This window comes from Vulpes vulpes, chromosome 14, assembly GCF_048418805.1.
Source record: "Vulpes vulpes isolate BD-2025 chromosome 14, VulVul3, whole genome shotgun sequence".
Lineage (NCBI taxonomy): Eukaryota > Metazoa > Chordata > Mammalia > Carnivora > Canidae > Vulpes > Vulpes vulpes.
Genome location: NC_132793.1, coordinates 112,525,541 through 112,543,757, shown reverse-complemented (window position 1 = coordinate 112,543,757; position 18,217 = coordinate 112,525,541). Strand labels below are relative to the sequence as shown.

General features: G+C 40.2%; 1 pseudogene; it reads right to left on the bottom strand.

The window, feature by feature from the left end:
* Positions 1-1,470: 1,470 nt before the first annotated feature.
* On the bottom strand, positions 1,471-11,529 carry LOC112922592 (non-POU domain-containing octamer-binding protein pseudogene; annotated as a pseudogene).
* Positions 11,530-18,217: the final 6,688 nt, after the last annotated feature.

Here is an 18,217-nt window from a genome sequence, read left to right as displayed (position 1 = left end):
ATATCCCTGCCCTAGATATGGGTGGAAAAGATATTTTTTTTTAGGACAGTCACCTATGACTAACAAAAAATAATCTGATCCAAAAGGAAGCCATTAAAGATGGTATCACCAGTCCTTATTCAAACCAAGACATCACAAGAATGGCAAGGCCACAAGCTCTGTGGTCAGCTCTAAATAAAAGATGGTCAGTGAAGACCCATGTTGGCAACCCTGAGAGCCTTTTCTGTATCCTGGCTTAATAAACTTCTATCACTTTGCTCACACTTTCCTGTGTCTGCAAGATTCATTCTTCGACTCTGTGAGACAAGAACCTAGCTCTTCTGCTTCATTTGGTGCCCAAATCCGGGATCACTCCCACCAAAAGGTGGGTAAAAGTGGACTCCTTTCCTTTCTTTCCTAGAAGACATTATTCCCTTGGATAACCTCTTCTTTTGATAAACAGCCAAATCAAGCACCTATTGGCCAGTTAAAGGTGAATAGCTTGGCCACAGATCTTAAGACTCAGGTGATAGGCTTCTGGAAAAAGGTTTTGTCAATCCCTCTTGCTCAAAAGAAGGGAAGGTTGGCCTAACCCTACCCAGTTCTGCTTTCTGTTCTTTGGCTTTTCTTAAATGGCTTTCTCCTGCCTCAGGGACTTTGCTTTATAGTAGAGCTCTTCCAATCTCTGCTGATCAGTATGCCCTTTTAATCAGGGATTCATTTCAGGAAGTGTGTTGTCTATGTAAGTACAAGGCTTTTTCCACTAAAGACGTCTTTTGTGAGAACTTAGGCCAGAAGGGGAATCCTGTCCTCATTTTTGTCACCTGGTAAGACATATATTTTTCTGTAAGTTATAATTTAGGTTTAATCACAGCCAGGAATTAAAATCAAAATTATTGGCAAGCAGGATTAGAGCAATCTCTTTATATGACAAGTTGGAGGCAGCCTGATGTTTCCTGGGTATTTACATCCTTGGAATACTTTGGGCATTAAGGAGGGAATTACAAATTCCCAGCCAGTTCTTCAACTGGTTGCATTAGTGGCTGGGACTTAAGGGGTCATATAGTCGAGGCTTCCTTACTCCAACAACAAAAAGATGGAATTATAATGATGTTAAATCTTAGGGTCTGCACCTCTCAGTAGGGCCATGCTTGCAGATGGGACCTCAGGTTATATGAACAGAAAAAGTGTCAAGAGTAAGGTAAGGAAACATAATTGAAATTGGTTTATAATTGGCCTGGTAAGGCACAATGGAGCTAGGAACACAAGAGAATTTACCTCATCAAGCAATGAGAGCTCAAGCAAGAGAGTTCCGAAGAATGAGTTCATTTAAAGGATTCCCTGCTTTGTATAAGGTTTACCCGGAGAGTGCACAGAGGACTGGCAATCCAGCACTCTGAACCAGCCCTTTGGTTACCATTGGTGACCTTGGGGTCTCTGAGACTGTAAAAGGATGGAGATCGGCCCTGGGGGTCACACCCCAGGGAAGCCTCATCCATAAACAGCACATGCCTCCCGCTTAGAGACTATAGGTGTTTCACTCTCATTCTTAGCCTTCTAAAAAGAATATCACAGTTTAAACTGTTAACCTCGCTAAGCCCTTTGATTAGGCCAGAGATGAGTTGTCTTTGCCAATGATTTAACTCAAGATTCCCATCATCTAGGAATCCCATAAGCCAATAAGCATAAAGGATAATGTTTTTTAATAAGCCAGTAAAGAAATCTCATACTCCAAGTCAATGAAAGATAATCACATTGCCGTGTCAGGCAAGGGAGATGAAAGGGATAAAGTCCAAATTTAGCTGAAGAGTACCTTTATATGAGTTGGTATTAGGGAGAGAAGTCCAACTGCCAGTGCAAAGTAAAAAGTCTCCAGTTGCTAGAGCACGTTGCTGGGGAACAATGGTGCTGGGTGTGGACAGGCAAGAGGGTCTTCTTGGAGCCAGGTGACTGCAAGGCTTTTGCTACTTCAGGTAAAGTGGCCTTTACTGTGGCAGGACCTAATGGCCCCAGGTCTTTGGAGAGCTCTTTCAGATCAGCAAAGTGTAGCCTTGCCAGATGGAAAACTGTCAGATTGTCCTTGCAAACTCTTGGTGTTCAGACAAAATGTCCTCTTGCCACAATTGCTTCATCATGTTTTTCTTGCTAAGTCCCCAGTGGAGCTCCTCACCAGCTGAGCTACTGAGTTCCTATCAAGGACAATGGATGAGATCATGACATGTCTTGCAAGAAGTTGCTTACACACAACTTACTTTACTCTTATACCAAAACAACTTTACTTCTGAAAACAACTTCATTTTTCTGTCTTTGTCATGAACAAGTGGGTTTGAAATCATATCGAGCCAGTACATAACTATATATATAATTTATTTAATGACCTTTTCCCCTCCTCTTCCTATATTTAGGGATTTTTTTTTTCTTCTGTTTAAACTTTTAGCTGCTTAAAGTCACAGTGTTCAGATTCTTTCTCTGACTGGTGGGAGGAAAAGAGGGGACGGAAAGGGGCTGGTGACTCTATTGGCAGAAGCTTCTCCCCGTGGAGCTATGTCTGCAGCTTAAACAGTCCCCTTCCTTCTACCTGCCCTTTTTTCCCTTCTTAATCAACATCTTTTAGAATGACATATCTCCAGATGGCTAAAATTGTCTTCATTTTTTTTCCTCCTGTCTGTGGGACCATTTTTTCCCCCTTTGAGTATTTATCTGATAAGCTCTTGGTGTTCTCCAATGGCCTCGGTTGGGGGTGGCAGCCTCCCTTTCTGGGGGTCCCAGTCAACCTCAGAGGGGCTAGGACCTGTGGTGGCAGCATCCTGAGTTTCAGCAATTTAAGTTAGTTTAGTTTTGTTTTTTATTTATATTTTTAAAACTTATTTATTTATTCATGAGAGACACAGAGGGGCAGAGACATAGGCAGAGAGAGAAGCAGGCTCCCTGTGGGGAGCCCAATGCAGGACTCGATCCCAGGACCCCAGGATCATGACCAGAGCCAAAGTCAGACACTCAACCACTGAGCCACCCAGGCATCCCTTGCTTTTTGGTTTTAAACATTTTATTTAATTATTCATGAGAGACAGTGAGAGAGAGAGAGAGAGAGAGAGGCAGAGACATAGGTAGATGGAGGAGAAGCAGGCTCCATGTGGAGAGCCCGATTTGGGACTCAGCCCGGGGAGTCTGGGATCACGCCTTGAGCTAAAGGCAGACATTCAACAACTGAACCACCCAGGCATCCCTCAACAATTTAGTTTTAAGGAGATGCTCTTAGCATGTTGGTAAGCAGGAATATTCAAGGGTACCCAAACACATTGGCCAGGAGGTTCACAAATGCTTATAAAGTGATAAACCCCTTCCAAGGTGTTTTAGGAAGAGCAGAACCAAATGCTCTTTCTCTTCTCCTTTTTCATTAAGTACCGAGCCATCAGTCTGCAAGGATGTGATCCCTTTTATCACACCAAGTCAAGAGGTGAATCATAGGATCAGCCAAACAAGCAACAGCGAAGAGATTTGCCTTTAAGCAACAAAGTTTTGGCAACCATGATTTTCCATGGAGAAGGAACCCTACACCTAGCTACTGACCAGGAGAAATGAGCTTGTTCAGATTTGGAAACAAAGGGGTATCTTCAGAAAGCGACAATACCCAGGGGACCAATCATCAATGTCAGTCTCTGATGGGCTATTGGAGGGGACTTGTTTGTCCACAAGATTAAGACATTTGTTACATGTTGGGAGTACCCCTGGGCTCAGCTTTTATGCCTTCTGTGGTGGCCTCTGTTGGTGGTGGTCTAATGGTGCTACCAGGTGAGATGGTCAGTCTCAGCACCGTCAGAACACTCTGTGAGAAACCACACCCTGCTTCTTACTCTCTTCAGGAAGCCTTTGCTGTGCCAATTAGCTCTGGAAGCCTCTTTGACCTCTCCTTGGAGATCTCTCATACCCCTTTGCCATGTTAAGCAAGAATCTGGGAGGATCTCTTGCCACAATTTAGGTTAGAAAAATATAGAAGGCCAAAGTCCAAGGCAGTGGCAATTAAGCATAACTCCCAGAGCCAGTAGTGCCACTTAGGCAGAGCCAGTTATGTAGTAGAGTCAACCAGTGAGCCAAAAACCTCTAACGGCTTGGTCTTCAGCCAAAAACTGAGCCATCCATTCGCTGTACTACTTGTCTCAAAACGTACCCCTGGTACTTAAATGTATGGAGGTGATTGGGTGACAACATGGAGAGGATAATGCCATTAAAAGAAGAATGTATTACTAATATTTCCCAAAAGAAGGGGACACAGTATGGCACAGAGGCCATAGGGGAAGCACCTGGCTTTGGTCAGGAGGCAGGAGCAGGAGGGAAGAGAAAGCCAACCCCTAGCCCTTGTTGCAGGTATTTGAGAGGAAGATACTTTCCTTTGGAAATTTCAACATAACACGAAGGCAAGGCAGATTAAATAGCTTAGGATAGGTCAGAGTGAGCAATTCTGTAAGGCTTGGAACAGAACGGCTAGCTGTCTGGTATACAGCTATGGGTTGACTTAATATTGACTTGGTGTGTTACAGTTAACAAAGGAGACGGTTGGCTTGCATACAAGAGGTGTGTCCCTAGTGATAATCACTAGGAATCAGCTAGCCCTGGGTGGGACATTTTCTTCCTTAGCCTGTAGGTCCTTCAAGATGTTAAAATATCATACAATACAAAACATAAAACGTGTAATTAATACAATTGCCTAGACACACAGAATTGGGACCTGAAGCTTTGTTCTCACATTGCATCTCAGTTTTCTCTGCATGTGTGCTTTGTTTTCTCTCTCTGCTTTTCTCCACGTGGTTGGAAACATGGGTGTCAGCAGAGCTGCAGTGTGGAAATCTCAGGTGGAGACTTTGATAAGTTGAGCTTGAGTCATGTTCCTGCCATTGGACTCTTCCGCCCTGGCAGAGATCCAGATTCTGGGCTGAACAGCTCAGCACCTAAAACATGTGGTTGGATTTACAAAAGGAACAAGTGTCCTCACAGAATGGAGAGCTCTTCCCAGCACAGAGGGACTCTGTAGGTTTCAAGTCTGCACTGGAAGGAAGTTATGGATAAGGTAGATGAAGAAGTAGGCAGGAGGGCATTCTAGATTCAGCCTGAGCAGATGTCCCCACCACAGCACTCACACATTGCCTAAAAGTGCTTGAGCAACACTGTGATGAGGGTGACAGAAACTATAACATGAGCTATTGCTGCACACAGCTTGTGTGATGAGCTCACTCAGTCCCTGCTTAGCAGTTAGATACTAGTCCTATCCACATGAGAAGAAGAAGAAATGAAAAAGCATAGACAGCTAATTACTGGTGAAGCCAGGGCCCTGAAACAGGTCATGGAAACTCTAAAAAAAAAAATCTGTGCACTTACCTTAGGCTGCTGTCAAAAGGTGCCACACAGGCAATGGAAATGTGGTGATCTATTTGCATTTGATTAACCACAATGCTCTCTGCCGTCATTTGAGCATGAGTTGTGCATCTATTGACAACACTATCAGTAAGTCTCCTGTACCCTTGCCACACCTGCCTCAAACCCCACACCATCTCCACTCCTCCCATCCAACAGCCTCTGCTCTGGAGCATTGGGACCAGTGATTTGAAAACTCTGAGATCACACAGGCTGCCACCTCACATAGAAAGGCTTGGAAACTCCACTCTGGGGTGGGGAGGAGGTGAAGGTACCAGTAGTTCATCACAAGCCCATCCAAGTTTACCCTTAGACCTTATACAGTTTCAAATAGGAGATTCAAGCTCTGAGAGTGACAGTGTCACCTCAGTGTGACATCGGGGAGGGAAAGACAATAGGGCTTCAGTCTCTGGGGGGTGGGGTGTGTGTGTGTGTGTGTGACAGGATGAGTTTAATAGCATGATGCCCTTTTCTGTCAACCTCAGATTAAGAGCAGAAAAGAGTCATTAAACCTTCCTAGTTTCTCTTCAAAGCAACCATCTGAAAGAATTCAATGATTTATCTTGTCTTAGATTTAAACCTGTTTTAACCAACTTCTATAACAGATTATCATGGTTAAGGGTTCTGGCAGGCTGATATGGGCTGATGCTTCCTTGGTGTGATTGGAGGATTCATGTTGCCAGTCTTCAGGAGCATTGGTGACTCCATATCACAGCCATGTGGTGACCATGTCCTAGGAAGGGAGATTGGGATATCAATAACTTTTTCTTCCCCTTGAATATTTCAACCTCTTTTTTCTTGATTGATGGTCATACTGCACTTCCACACAGCTCCATATCATTGTTAAAGCCTTCACTGTACCTTATTATATTAGACCTTTATCACAACACTATCAGGAGTGGCTATTATTTTAAACTGAATTAATGATGAAGCAACTGACCTAAGTGACTTCCCTAAAGTCCCAGAACTCATTTCTCTCAGATGCACTAGATTTTATGTTCCAGGTATAGCCTTCTTTCTGCTTTGATACAAAAAGATGAAAAATGACATCATAACTCCAAACCAAGTTTGACACCACCTGAGTACAAGATTCTGGAAAAATCCATGAGGAGAAATCCTGGTAAGACTTGAGCTTGCAGCCTGGCCTGGTGTTGCTCCAGGCACAGAGAGGGCCTTGAGAGGAAGGAGAGGTAGAAAGGGAACAAGGTTTCCTGGGAGGTTTAGGGTGGAGGCTGAGTAATTAAAAAGGTGGAGATGGGTGGTGATATGCCTTCACATAAACCTGGTCACTATTTGCTACAGCTGGGCTTCTTCCTCAGCTGTGTCTAGAGCTATCCCACCCACTAGCATGCCTTCAGTAGCTACAGTCAGCCTCATCCAACTGTGCCAGGGGTTAGCCCTCCCACCAGTGCACTCAGGGTAGTCATGGCTGGTCATTGCTGACAGCCAGACTGAGGAGAGCCTTGCACATCAGCACATCTCTGGTAGTTGTGGTCCAGCCACAACAGGTGGGTATGTGGCTGGTTCTGGTGATCAGGGTGAGATTGTGCTACTTGGTACCACAGAACACTTTTGACACAAAACCACAACTTTTAAGACCAGGAGATGTAGCTTATCTATCTAATAAATAGCAAAAACACAGAGAGCCAGACAAAATGCAGAGACAGAGAATTATCATCCAAATGAAAGAACAAGATAAAACCCTAGAAAAAGAGCTCAATGAAATGAATGTAAATAGTCTCCCCAATAAAAAGTTCAAAGTATTAGTACTAAAGATACTTACTGGATTTGAGAAAAGAATGGATACACTCAGTGAGCACTTTAGCAAAGAGATAGAAAATATGAAAAAGAACCAGTCAAATCTGAAGAATATAATAACTGAAATGAAAGATAAGCTAGGGGGAATCAATAACAGAAAAGAGGATACAGAAGAATGGTTCAGTGATCTGGAAGACAGGGTAGTGGAAAGCAACACAGCTGAACAGGAAAAAAAAAGAAGAAAAGAAAAGAAAAAAGAAAAAGAAAAGAGAAATGACGAATGAAGATAGATTAAGGGACCTCTGATACAACATCAAGAGTAATAACATTAACAATATAGAGATTGTAGAAGAGAGAAAAAGAGAAGAGAGGGCTGAAAAGTTATTCAAAGAAATAGGTGAAAACTTCCCTCCCCTAGGGAAGGAAATAAACATTTAAGTCTAGGATACACAGAGACCCCCAAACAAGAAAACCCAAGGAGTCCACACCAAATTACATAAAAATTAAAATGGCAAAATTTAATACAAAGAGAGAATCTTAAAAGCAGCAAGAAATAGCAAACAGTTATGTACAAAGGCAACCCCTTAAGGCCATCAGCTGGTCTTTCAGCAGAAACTTTGCAGGCCAAAAGCCACTGGCATGATATATTCAAAGCACTGAAAGGAAAAAACCTACAACTAAAAATACTCTACCTGACAAGTTTATCATTCAGAATTGAAGGAGTGATAGGGTTTCCCAAACAAAAGTTAAAGGATCTCATCACTACTAAATTGTCTCTACAAGGAATATTTAAAGGACTTCTTTAGGTGGAAAAAGAAAAGATCATAACTTGAAGTGAGAAAATTATGAAAGAAAAAACTCACAGGTAAAATCAAAACAGAATATATGTAGTAAATCAATCATTCTGAAAGCTAGTTTAAAAGTTAAAAGACAAAGGTAGTAAAGTTAATTATATCTACAAAAACTAGTCAAGGGATACAGAAAATAAAAAGATATAAATATGACAGCATACACATAAAACATGGAGCATAAACATATACACATAAAAATGTAGTGTTTTTAGAATGGTATCAAACTTAATCAACTATCAGTTTAATATGGACTGCTGTATAATTGGATGTTATGTATGGACTTCATGGTAGTCACAAACCAAAAACCTATAACAGATACATGAAAAAGTAAAGAGAAAGGAATCCAAGCACAACACTAAAAGGAGACATTAAATTATTAGAGAGGAGAGTGAGGGAAGAAGAAAGGAACAAAGAAAAACTATAAAAACAATGAGAACACAGTTAACAGCAACAAGTGCCCACCCCTCAATAATTATTTTATTGTTTTTTTTAAAGATTTTATTCATTTATTCATGAGAGACACACACACACAGAAAGAGAGAGAGAGAGAGAGAGAGAGGCAGAGACACAGGCAGAGGGAGAAGCAGGCTCCATGCAGGGAGCCTGACGTGGGACTCGATCCCAGGACTCCAGGATCATGCCCTGGGCCGAAGGCAGGCGCCAAACTGCTGAGCCACCCAGGGATCCCCAATAATTACTTTAAATGTAAATGGACTAAGTGCTCCAAAAAAAGACATAGGGTGACTAAATGGATTTAAAAAAAACATATTTATGTTACCTATAAGAGACTCAATTCAGATCTAAAGACTCATAGACTGAAGACAAAGGGATGGAAAAAAGACATTCCATACAATGAATAAAAGGCTGAGGTAGCAGTACCTATATCAGACAAAATAGACTTTAAGACAAAAACTATAATAAGAGACAAAGCAGAGCATTATGTAATGTTAAAAAGATCAGTTCAACAAGAGAATAAAACAATTGTAAATATGTGCTCAACATAAGAGAACCAAAATATACAAAGCAAATATTAACAAACATAAACAAAGAAATTGGCAGTCATAATAGAAGCAGATTTTAACATCCCCCTTAAATTAATGGATAAATCATTCAGACAGGAAATCAATAGGGAAAAAAATCAATAGGGAAATAGCAACTTTGAATGACACACTAGACCATATGGATTTACCAGATATATACAAAATATTCCCTTTATAAACAGCAGAATTCTTTTCAAGTGCCCGTGGAAGATCCTTCAGGATAGATCATGTATTAGCAACAAAATTATCTCAATAAATTTATGAAGATTGATACAATATCAAGCATCTTCTCCGACCACAACAGTATGAAATTTGAAATCAATTACAATTAAAAGTCTCAAAACCCACAAGGACGTGGAAGCTAAATAACATGCTAACTAAACAACCAATGGATCAATGGAGAAGTCAAAGAAGAAATAAGAAAATATTTTGAGAAAGCTGAAAATGGAAATATGATGATTCAAAGTCTTCAGGATATACCAAAAATAGTTCTAAGAGGGAAGTTTATAGCACACAGGCCTACCTCAAGAAACAAATAAAAAAATCTCAAATAAACAATCTAATCTTACATCTAAAGGAACTAGAAAAGGAACAAAGCCTAAAGTTAGTAGAAGAAAGAAAATAATAAAAAAATCAGAGTGGAAATAAAACTAGAGACAAAAAAAAAAAATAGAAAAGATCAATGAAACTAAGAGCTGGTTTTTTGCAAAGACAAACACATTAATAAACCTTTAGCCAGACTCATCAGGAAAAATAGAGAAGACTCAAACAAATAAAATCACAAATGAAGAGAAGTTACAATCATCACCACAGAAATACAAATGATTATGAGACTACTATGAAAAATTATACGTCAACAAATTAGAAAATCTGGAAGAAATGGATAAATTCCTAGAAATATACAGTATTCCAAAGTTGAAACAGGAAAAAAAAGAGAAAGCGAATAAATTGACTACTAGTAATGAAAGTGAATCAGTAATCAAAAAACACCCAATAAACAAAAGTCAAGGACCAGATGGCTTTGCAGGTGAATTTTACCAAACATTTAATTTTTAAAAAAGATTTTATTTATTTATTCATGGGAGACACAGAGAGAGAGAGGCAGACATAGACAGAGGGAGAAGCAGGCTCCAGGCTCCTTGCAAGGAGCCCAATGTGGGACTTGATCCCTGGACCCGCGATCACTCTCTGAGCAAAAGGCAGATGCTCAACTGCTGAGTCATCCAGGCATCCCACCAAACATTTAAAAAAGAGGTAATACCTATCCCACTCATATTATTCCAAAAATTAGGAGAAATGTTTCCAAATTCATTCTAGAAGGCAAGCATTACCCCGATACCAAAATAAGGCAAAAATATGACAAAAAAAGAAAATTACAGATTAATATCCCTGATAAGTATAGATGCAAAAATCATCAATAAATTATTAACTGAAAAAATTCAAAAATAGCAGCCTGGGGATCCCTGGGTGGCTCAGCAGTTTGGCGCCTGCCTTCAGCCCAGGGCATGATCCTGGAGTCCTGGGATCGAGCCCCACTCGGGCTCTCTGCACGGGGCCTGCTTCTCCCTCTGCCTCTCTCTCTCTCTCTCTCTCTCTCTGTGTCTCTCATGAATAAATACATAAAATCTTAAAAAAAAAAAAAATAGCAGCCTGACCAAAGCGTTCAGTTGTTGGTGGGGTCAATCCCAAGGTTCCATCTGGCATCATAGTGGCAGGTTCTGGAGGAGCTGGGGTACCAGCTGGCACTGGAGCAGGGGACATGACACCTCTATTGTTTATGCCCATAGCACCTCCCATAGCCATCTGGCCCATCCGTATCTCCTGTTCTCTCGCATCAGGGAATGTTCCCTTGAATCCTTCCTGCTGTTGCCGCATCATTTCTTCCTGTTGCCACCGTATCTCTTCCTCTCAGCCCTTGCACTTCTCCTCCTGCCTGAGCTCCAGTTGCTTTCGTTTTTGCACTTCTTGGTTGTGCAGCTCTTCTATCTTCCTAAGTTCTTCTTGATCAAATCCTGTCTCATTAGCATGACCTGGTGCATGGTGAGCAGCCTCCATCTCCATCTCCTGCTTCTCAAGAGCTTCCTTGATGTTGCGGTCCACTTGGTCCTGCTGCTGCTTCTCCATCTCAATCAGTGCCTTCCAGCGCATGGCATACTCATACTCAAAGGAGCCAGGCTGTGCAAATCTGGGTGGTTGCTCTCGCTCCTTGTGAAATTGCTGATTCTTTATAACCAGTTTCTCTGGAAGTCCCTCTTCATCATCCAACTGGTCCATGGGCTCCACAGTCACAGGCCGAGGAAATGTGGGTACAGGAACGAGCCTTCACTGCACCTGTCCAGAGCTTTCTGAGTAGCTGGCTTCCTTGAGAATTCAACAATGCCTTTTCCTGAGGGCCTTCCTCAATCATCCACGATGACTACAGCCCTCTCCACCTGGCTAAACACAGAAAAGGCTTCCTCCAGCAGTTCATTGGAAACATACTGAGGAAGGTTTCAGACCATGAGGCAACATCAACTTATTAAAATATGTTTTAAGCCTTTTAAACAAAAACAAAACAAAATTCAAAAATATAGTAAAAGAATCATTCACCATGATCAAGTGGGGCTTATTGCAGGGATGCAAAGAGGGTTCATTATCCACAGTGCAATCATATGATACAACACATTAGCAAAATGAAGGATAAAAATTACATAACCACCTCAAAATGTGCAGAAAAAGTATTTGACAAAATTCAACATCCATTCATGAAAAAAATTCTCAACAAATGGCTATAAAGGGAACATACTTAGCATAATAAAGGCCATATATTACAAACTCATAGCTAACGTCATACTCAATGGTGGAAAACTGAAATCTTTTCCTCTAAGATTGAGAACAAGATGAGACTGTCCCCTTTCACTACTTTTATTCAACACAGAAGACAAAAAATAACAAGCATTGGCAAGTATGTGGAGAAAGGGGAACCTCTGAACACTGTTGGTGGGAATGTAAATTGGTGTAGCCACTATGGAGATTCCTCAAAAAATTAAAATTAGAAATTCCATGTGACCCAATAATTCCACTATCAGGTATTTACACAAAGAAAACAAAAACACTAATTTGAAAAGATATATACACCCTTATGTTTATTGCAGTATTATCTACATAACCAAGATATGGAAGCAATCAAAGTTTTCATTGATAGATGAATGGGTAAAGAAAGTATGGTATATAGATACACAATAGAATAATACTTGGCAATAAAGAAGAAATAAATTGTTCCATTTGCAGTACCATGGATGGATCTAGAGGATATAATGATAAATTAAATAAGTCAGAGAAAAACAAATGCCTTATAATTTCAGTTATACGTAGAACCTAAAGAACAAAACAAATGAGCAAATAAACAAACAAAACAGACTCATAAATACAGAGAGCGAACTTGTATGGTTCCCAAAGGGAAGGGAGGGGGAGATAAGCAAAACAAGTGTAGGAGATTAAGAGGTATAGACATCAGTTATAAAATAAATAGATCACAGGAATGAACATGACAGCATAGGAAATATAGACAATAAGATTGTAATGACTATGTTTGCAGATGGTAACTACACTTAGTGTGTTGAGCATTTTGTACATGATTATGAAATCTTTATGTTGTACACCTAAAACTAATATTGTGTATCAATAATATTTCAATAAAAAAATAAATAAAACCTATTAGCAAAACAGAAGTAGAAAGGAAAAAAAAACCCTGGTCAGTATCTGTAATAAGTATGAAGTCTTTTCCAACTCTATTTTCTAAGTATTGATAGATATATGACTTCAAGGGGAAATAAAAAATATATACTACTAAAGCACTAGTCACAAGACCTACCAGCTGCAACCAGGATCAGACTTGAGTTCTACAGTCAAGAAAAAGTCCTTCATATATAGTATTATATCATCTGCAAATAATGAAAGCTTCATTTCTTCCTTATCAATTTGGATGCCCTTTATTCTCTTTTCTTGTCTGACTGCTGTGGCTAGAACTTCCAGTACTATATTGAATAAAACTGGTGAGAATGGACATCCTTGTATTGTTCCTGACCTTCGGGGAAAATATTCCAGTTGTCACCATTGAGTATGATGTTAGCTGTGGGATTTTCATTTATGTTCATTATTATATTGAGGTATGTTCCCTCTAAACCTACCTTGTTGAGGGTTTTTATCATGAATTGGTGTTGTACTCTGTCAAATGCTTTTTCTGCATCTATTAGAATGATCATATGGCTTCTATTCTTTCTCTTGATGTGATGTATCATGCTGATTGATTTGCAAATATTGAACCACCTTTGCATCCTGGGAATAAATCCCACTTGATTATGGTAAAAGAAATTGAAGACAACACAAAACAAATGGAAAGGTTATCTATGCTCATGTATTGGAAGAACAGATATCGTTAGAATATTTAACTACCCAAAGCATCTACAGATTTAATTCAATCCCTATCAAAATACCAATAGCATTTTTCACAGAACTAGAAAAATCAATTCTAAAATGTATGTGGAACCACAAAAGACCTCAAATGGCCAAAGCAACCTTGAAAAAGAAAAACAAATCTGGAGATATCACAATTCCAGATTTCAAATTATACTACAAACTGTAGAAATCAAAGCTCTGTGGTACTAGCACAAAAATAAACACATGGATCAGTGGAGCGGAATAAATAGTCCAGAAATAAACCCATGATTATATGGTCAATTAATCTTCAACAAAGGAGGCAACAATATGCAGTGGCAAAGAGTCTTTTCAACAGATGGTGATGGAAAAACTGGACAGCCATACGCAAAAGAATGAAGATAGATCACTTTCTTACACCACACACAAAAATTAAATAGATTAATCCTCAAAATGGATTAGGCACCTAGATGTGAGACCTGAAACCATAAAAATCCTAGAAGACAGGACAGGTAGTAATTTCTCTGATGTCAGTGGTAACTATTTTTTTTACATAGATCTCTTGAAGCAAGGGAAACAAAAGCAAAAATACACTATTAGGACTGCCTCAAAATAAAAAGCTTCTGCACAGCAAAGAAACAATCAACAAAGCTAAAAAGGCAACCTAAAGAATGGGAGAAGAGATTTGGAAATGACATGTCCAATAAAGGTTAGTATCCAAAATAGATAAAGAACTTATACAAATCAACATATGACAAAACCAGATAATCCAATTTAAAAATGGACAGAAGACATGAACAGTCATTCCCCCCAAAGAACACATACAGATGACCAACAGACATATGAAAAGATGCACATTGCTCATCATTAGGGAAATACAAATCAAAACCACAGTGAGAAACCTGTCAGAATGGCTATAATTAAAAACACAAGAAATAACAACTGTTGGTGAAGATGTGGAGAAAGAGAAACCCATGTGCACTATTGGTGGGAATGCAAATTAGTGGAGCCACTGTGGAAAACAGTATGAGGTTTCCTCAGAAAGTTAAAAATACTCTCAACTATGGCCAACTAGTCTTCTACAAAGCAAGAAAGAATATCCAATGGAAAAAAAGAATTTCTTCAATGAATGATGCTGGGAAAATTGGACATTCACATGCAGAAGAATGAAACTAGACTATTCTCTTACACCATACACAAAGATAAACTCAAAATGGATGAAAGACCTAAATGTGATACAGGAATCCATCAGAATCCTGGAGGAAAACACAGGCAACAACCTTTTTGAACTTGGCCACAGCAACTTCTTGCAAGACATGTCGTCTCTAAAGGCAAAGGAAACAAAAGCAAAAATGAACTATTGGGACTTCATTGAGAGAAAAAGCTTCTGCACAGCTAAGGGAACAGTCAACAAAACTAAAAGGCAACCTATGGAAGGGGAGAAAATATTTGCAAATGACATATCAGATAAAGGGCTAGTACCCAAGATCTATAAAGAACTTATCAAACTCTACACCCAAAAAACAAATAATCCAGTCAAGAAATTAGCAGAAGACATAAACAGACATTTCTTCAGAGAAGATAAATGGCCAACAGACACATGAGAAAATGCTCCATATCACTTATCATCAGGGAAATACAAATCAAAACCATAATGAGATACTACTTTACACCAGTTAGAATGTCTAAAATTAACAAGACAGGAAACAACAAATGTTGGAGAGGATGCGGAGAAAGGGGAACCCTCTTATACTATTGGTGGGAATGCAAGCAGGTGCAGTTACTCTGAAAAACAGTATGGAGATTCCTCAAGAAGTCAAAAGGGGGGAAAAAAAAGTTAAAAATAGAGGGGCACTTGGGTGGCTCAGTCATTAAGCAGCCAAGTCTTGATTCCTCAGGATGAGGTCAAGCCTTGTGTTGGGCTCTGCACTGAGCATGGAGCCTGCTTAAGATTCTCTCTCTCTCTTCCCCTCTGCCCCTCTTCTCCTGCTCACATGCTATCTCTCTCTCTTTAAAAAAAAAAGTTAAAAATAGAGCCACCATATGATTCAGTAATTACACTACTGGGTGTTTACCCAAAGAATACAAAAAATATTAATTTGAAAGGATATATGCATACCTGTGTTTAGCACAGCATTATTTACAATAGCCAAATTATAGAAGCAGCCTGAGTGTCCATTGATAGATGAATGGATAAAGAAGTGGTATTTATATATGATGGAATAGTATTCAGCCATGAATAAGTATGAAAAGTGTGAAATTTTGCCATTTACAACAACATGGGTGGAGCTAGTGAAGATAATGTTAAGTGAAATAAGTCAGAGATAAATACCATAGAATTTCACTCATATATGGAATATAAGAAACAAAGGAACAAAGGAAATAAAAGAGACAAACAAAAAAACCCCCAGATTCTTGACTATAGAGAACTGATGGTTACCAGAGGGGAGGGGGATAGGGGATGGGTGATGGGTAAAACAGGTGATGGGGATTAAGAGTTCCCTTATCATGATGAGCACTGAGTAATGTATAGAATTGTTGAATCACTATATTGTATATCTGAAACTAATTTAACACTTTGTGTTAACTATATGGAATTAATATTTTACACCTTTGTCTTTTTCTTAGAGAGAGAGCATACATGAGCTGGGGATAGATGGGTAGAGAGAGGGAGAGAATCCCAAGCAGGTTCTTTGTGCAGTGAGGAGCCTGATGTGGGGCTCAATCGCACAACCCCGAAATCATGACCTGATCCATAATCAAGACTCAGATGCTTAACTAATTAAGCCACCCAAACACCCCTGGAATTAAAATTTTTAGAGAAGTCCTTCAAAGGGTTTCTTTAGCTGATTATACACTGCAATCATTCTAAAACTCAGAGACCTGAGTATATTTGCAACTAGACACACAGCAAGCGATTTCTCATGCTTACATTTTTCTTAGCCATTTTATACAAAGCAATTACACCCTATCCATAATATATGCATCTCTCAGGTATTTCTTAAATTCTCCCCACACAGTGGGATGGCTGTTAAAAAGGTCAATAATAGTCCCAGGGCTTAAATTGGCCCAATGTTCAAATACTCTTTGGATCATGAATGTGAGAGGAGTAACATATACCTTGATAATGTAGTTAAATTTCATCAGTTTAAATTTATCAATTCAGTTAACTTAACAAATATTTACTGATATTCCTATATAAAGCTCAGACAGATTACGTGCCACTCATAAGGTCCTAGAGCCTGTGAAGCAACAGACTGTATTAGCCAGGTAATGCCAGTTGCTAAAACAATAGAACTCCAACCATGGGCACTCCAAAGACTGGAAACTCATTTTTTGCTTAAATCCAAAATGGGTGTTTCCACAGTGGATTATCATGAACAAAATTCAGTTGTCACCTCTAGAACCCCAGCCTTGTCAGACTTCCAACTGCAACTTTATTGATTATGTATTTTGGCAGGATTCGGTCTTGGATGTGGCTAATGCCTTTAGTTTAATCTCTTTGGCACAAAATGTCAAAGATCATTTGTCTGCAAGCTCACCTGGACCTGCAAGCAGATTTACTGTCCTGCCATAGGGGCACCTGGATGCTTACATTCTGTACCACCAGGGAAGGGCCAATAATGGGGCAGGTCTTTCTCCATCAGGGGGTAACTGCACTGATGACATCAAGCTGATGAGCTCCCATGAAGAGCAGGTGGCAGCAGCTTAGGGATAGGGTTCTGAGGGATCAGCCTCCAGTCAGTTCTCAGGAGGACTGTGTACTGAGGCTCAGAGGTTGATTCCTGAGACAGTAAAAGAAAAGTTCCACGCTCTAGAGCCCTCACAAGACAAGAGGGAAGCCCAGACTTAGTTGGGTTGCTTGGGGATAGGAGACAGTATGTGCCTCATCCAGGTAATTTGTTGAGCCCTGTGTACAACTTGACCAGAAGATCTGCCGAATGTGCCTGGGGACCTGGATAGCAGGTATGCTAGAGGCAGCCCCATAGGCCACCTAGCTAAGGCCTGTAGACCCCAAGGACATTGGTGGAATCCAGTGATCTGACACAGGGACATGTGCTGAGTGGCACCTCTGGTAGCTGGAAGCACCTCTGCCCAGGGTCAACCCTTGGGGGTCCTACTTCTTGCCCACATGTCTCCCTGGTGTACTGCACTTGACACACTGCTGCTGACCTACTACTGGGCACTTGTGGAGAGTGAGTGGCTTAGGGGCAGATGACTACCAGACATCACTGTGTCCAGGTGTCCCCATCCCCTCAGATCCTGGGAAAGCAAACAGATTTCTTCAAAAAAAAAAAAAAAAAAAAAAAAAAAGGAATGGAATATCCCAGAACAGCAAGTCAGCTCCCAGAGACAGGGAAGTGTCATATCTTTAGGGACTCATTATATTTCTCTTGATTACTCACATGGGAGCCTTTGGCTACCTGGAGATGGCTCCCAGGAAGGTCTAAGGATGCCTGGGCCTGGTTTCCTGAAGGCTCACCCTATATACTATATCACTGATAGGTGATGGAATCCACTGGGTGGCGGCAGCCTTCTAGTGCCAATGAGAACTCTGGAGGACTTACTATGGTAGAAGCATATCAACCATAGGCTAAATTCAAAGCAACTGCCCTTCTCTTACACAATACTCAACTATCAGGAAAGGCTTTTTAGCCCCTGTTCTTAGGTTCTGACTAGCAATCTTGTTAGTATTTGACAATGATAGATATATTAGACACTCTCTGTGGAACTAAGTGTTCTAGAAAGCTGCTCCTGCAAGCT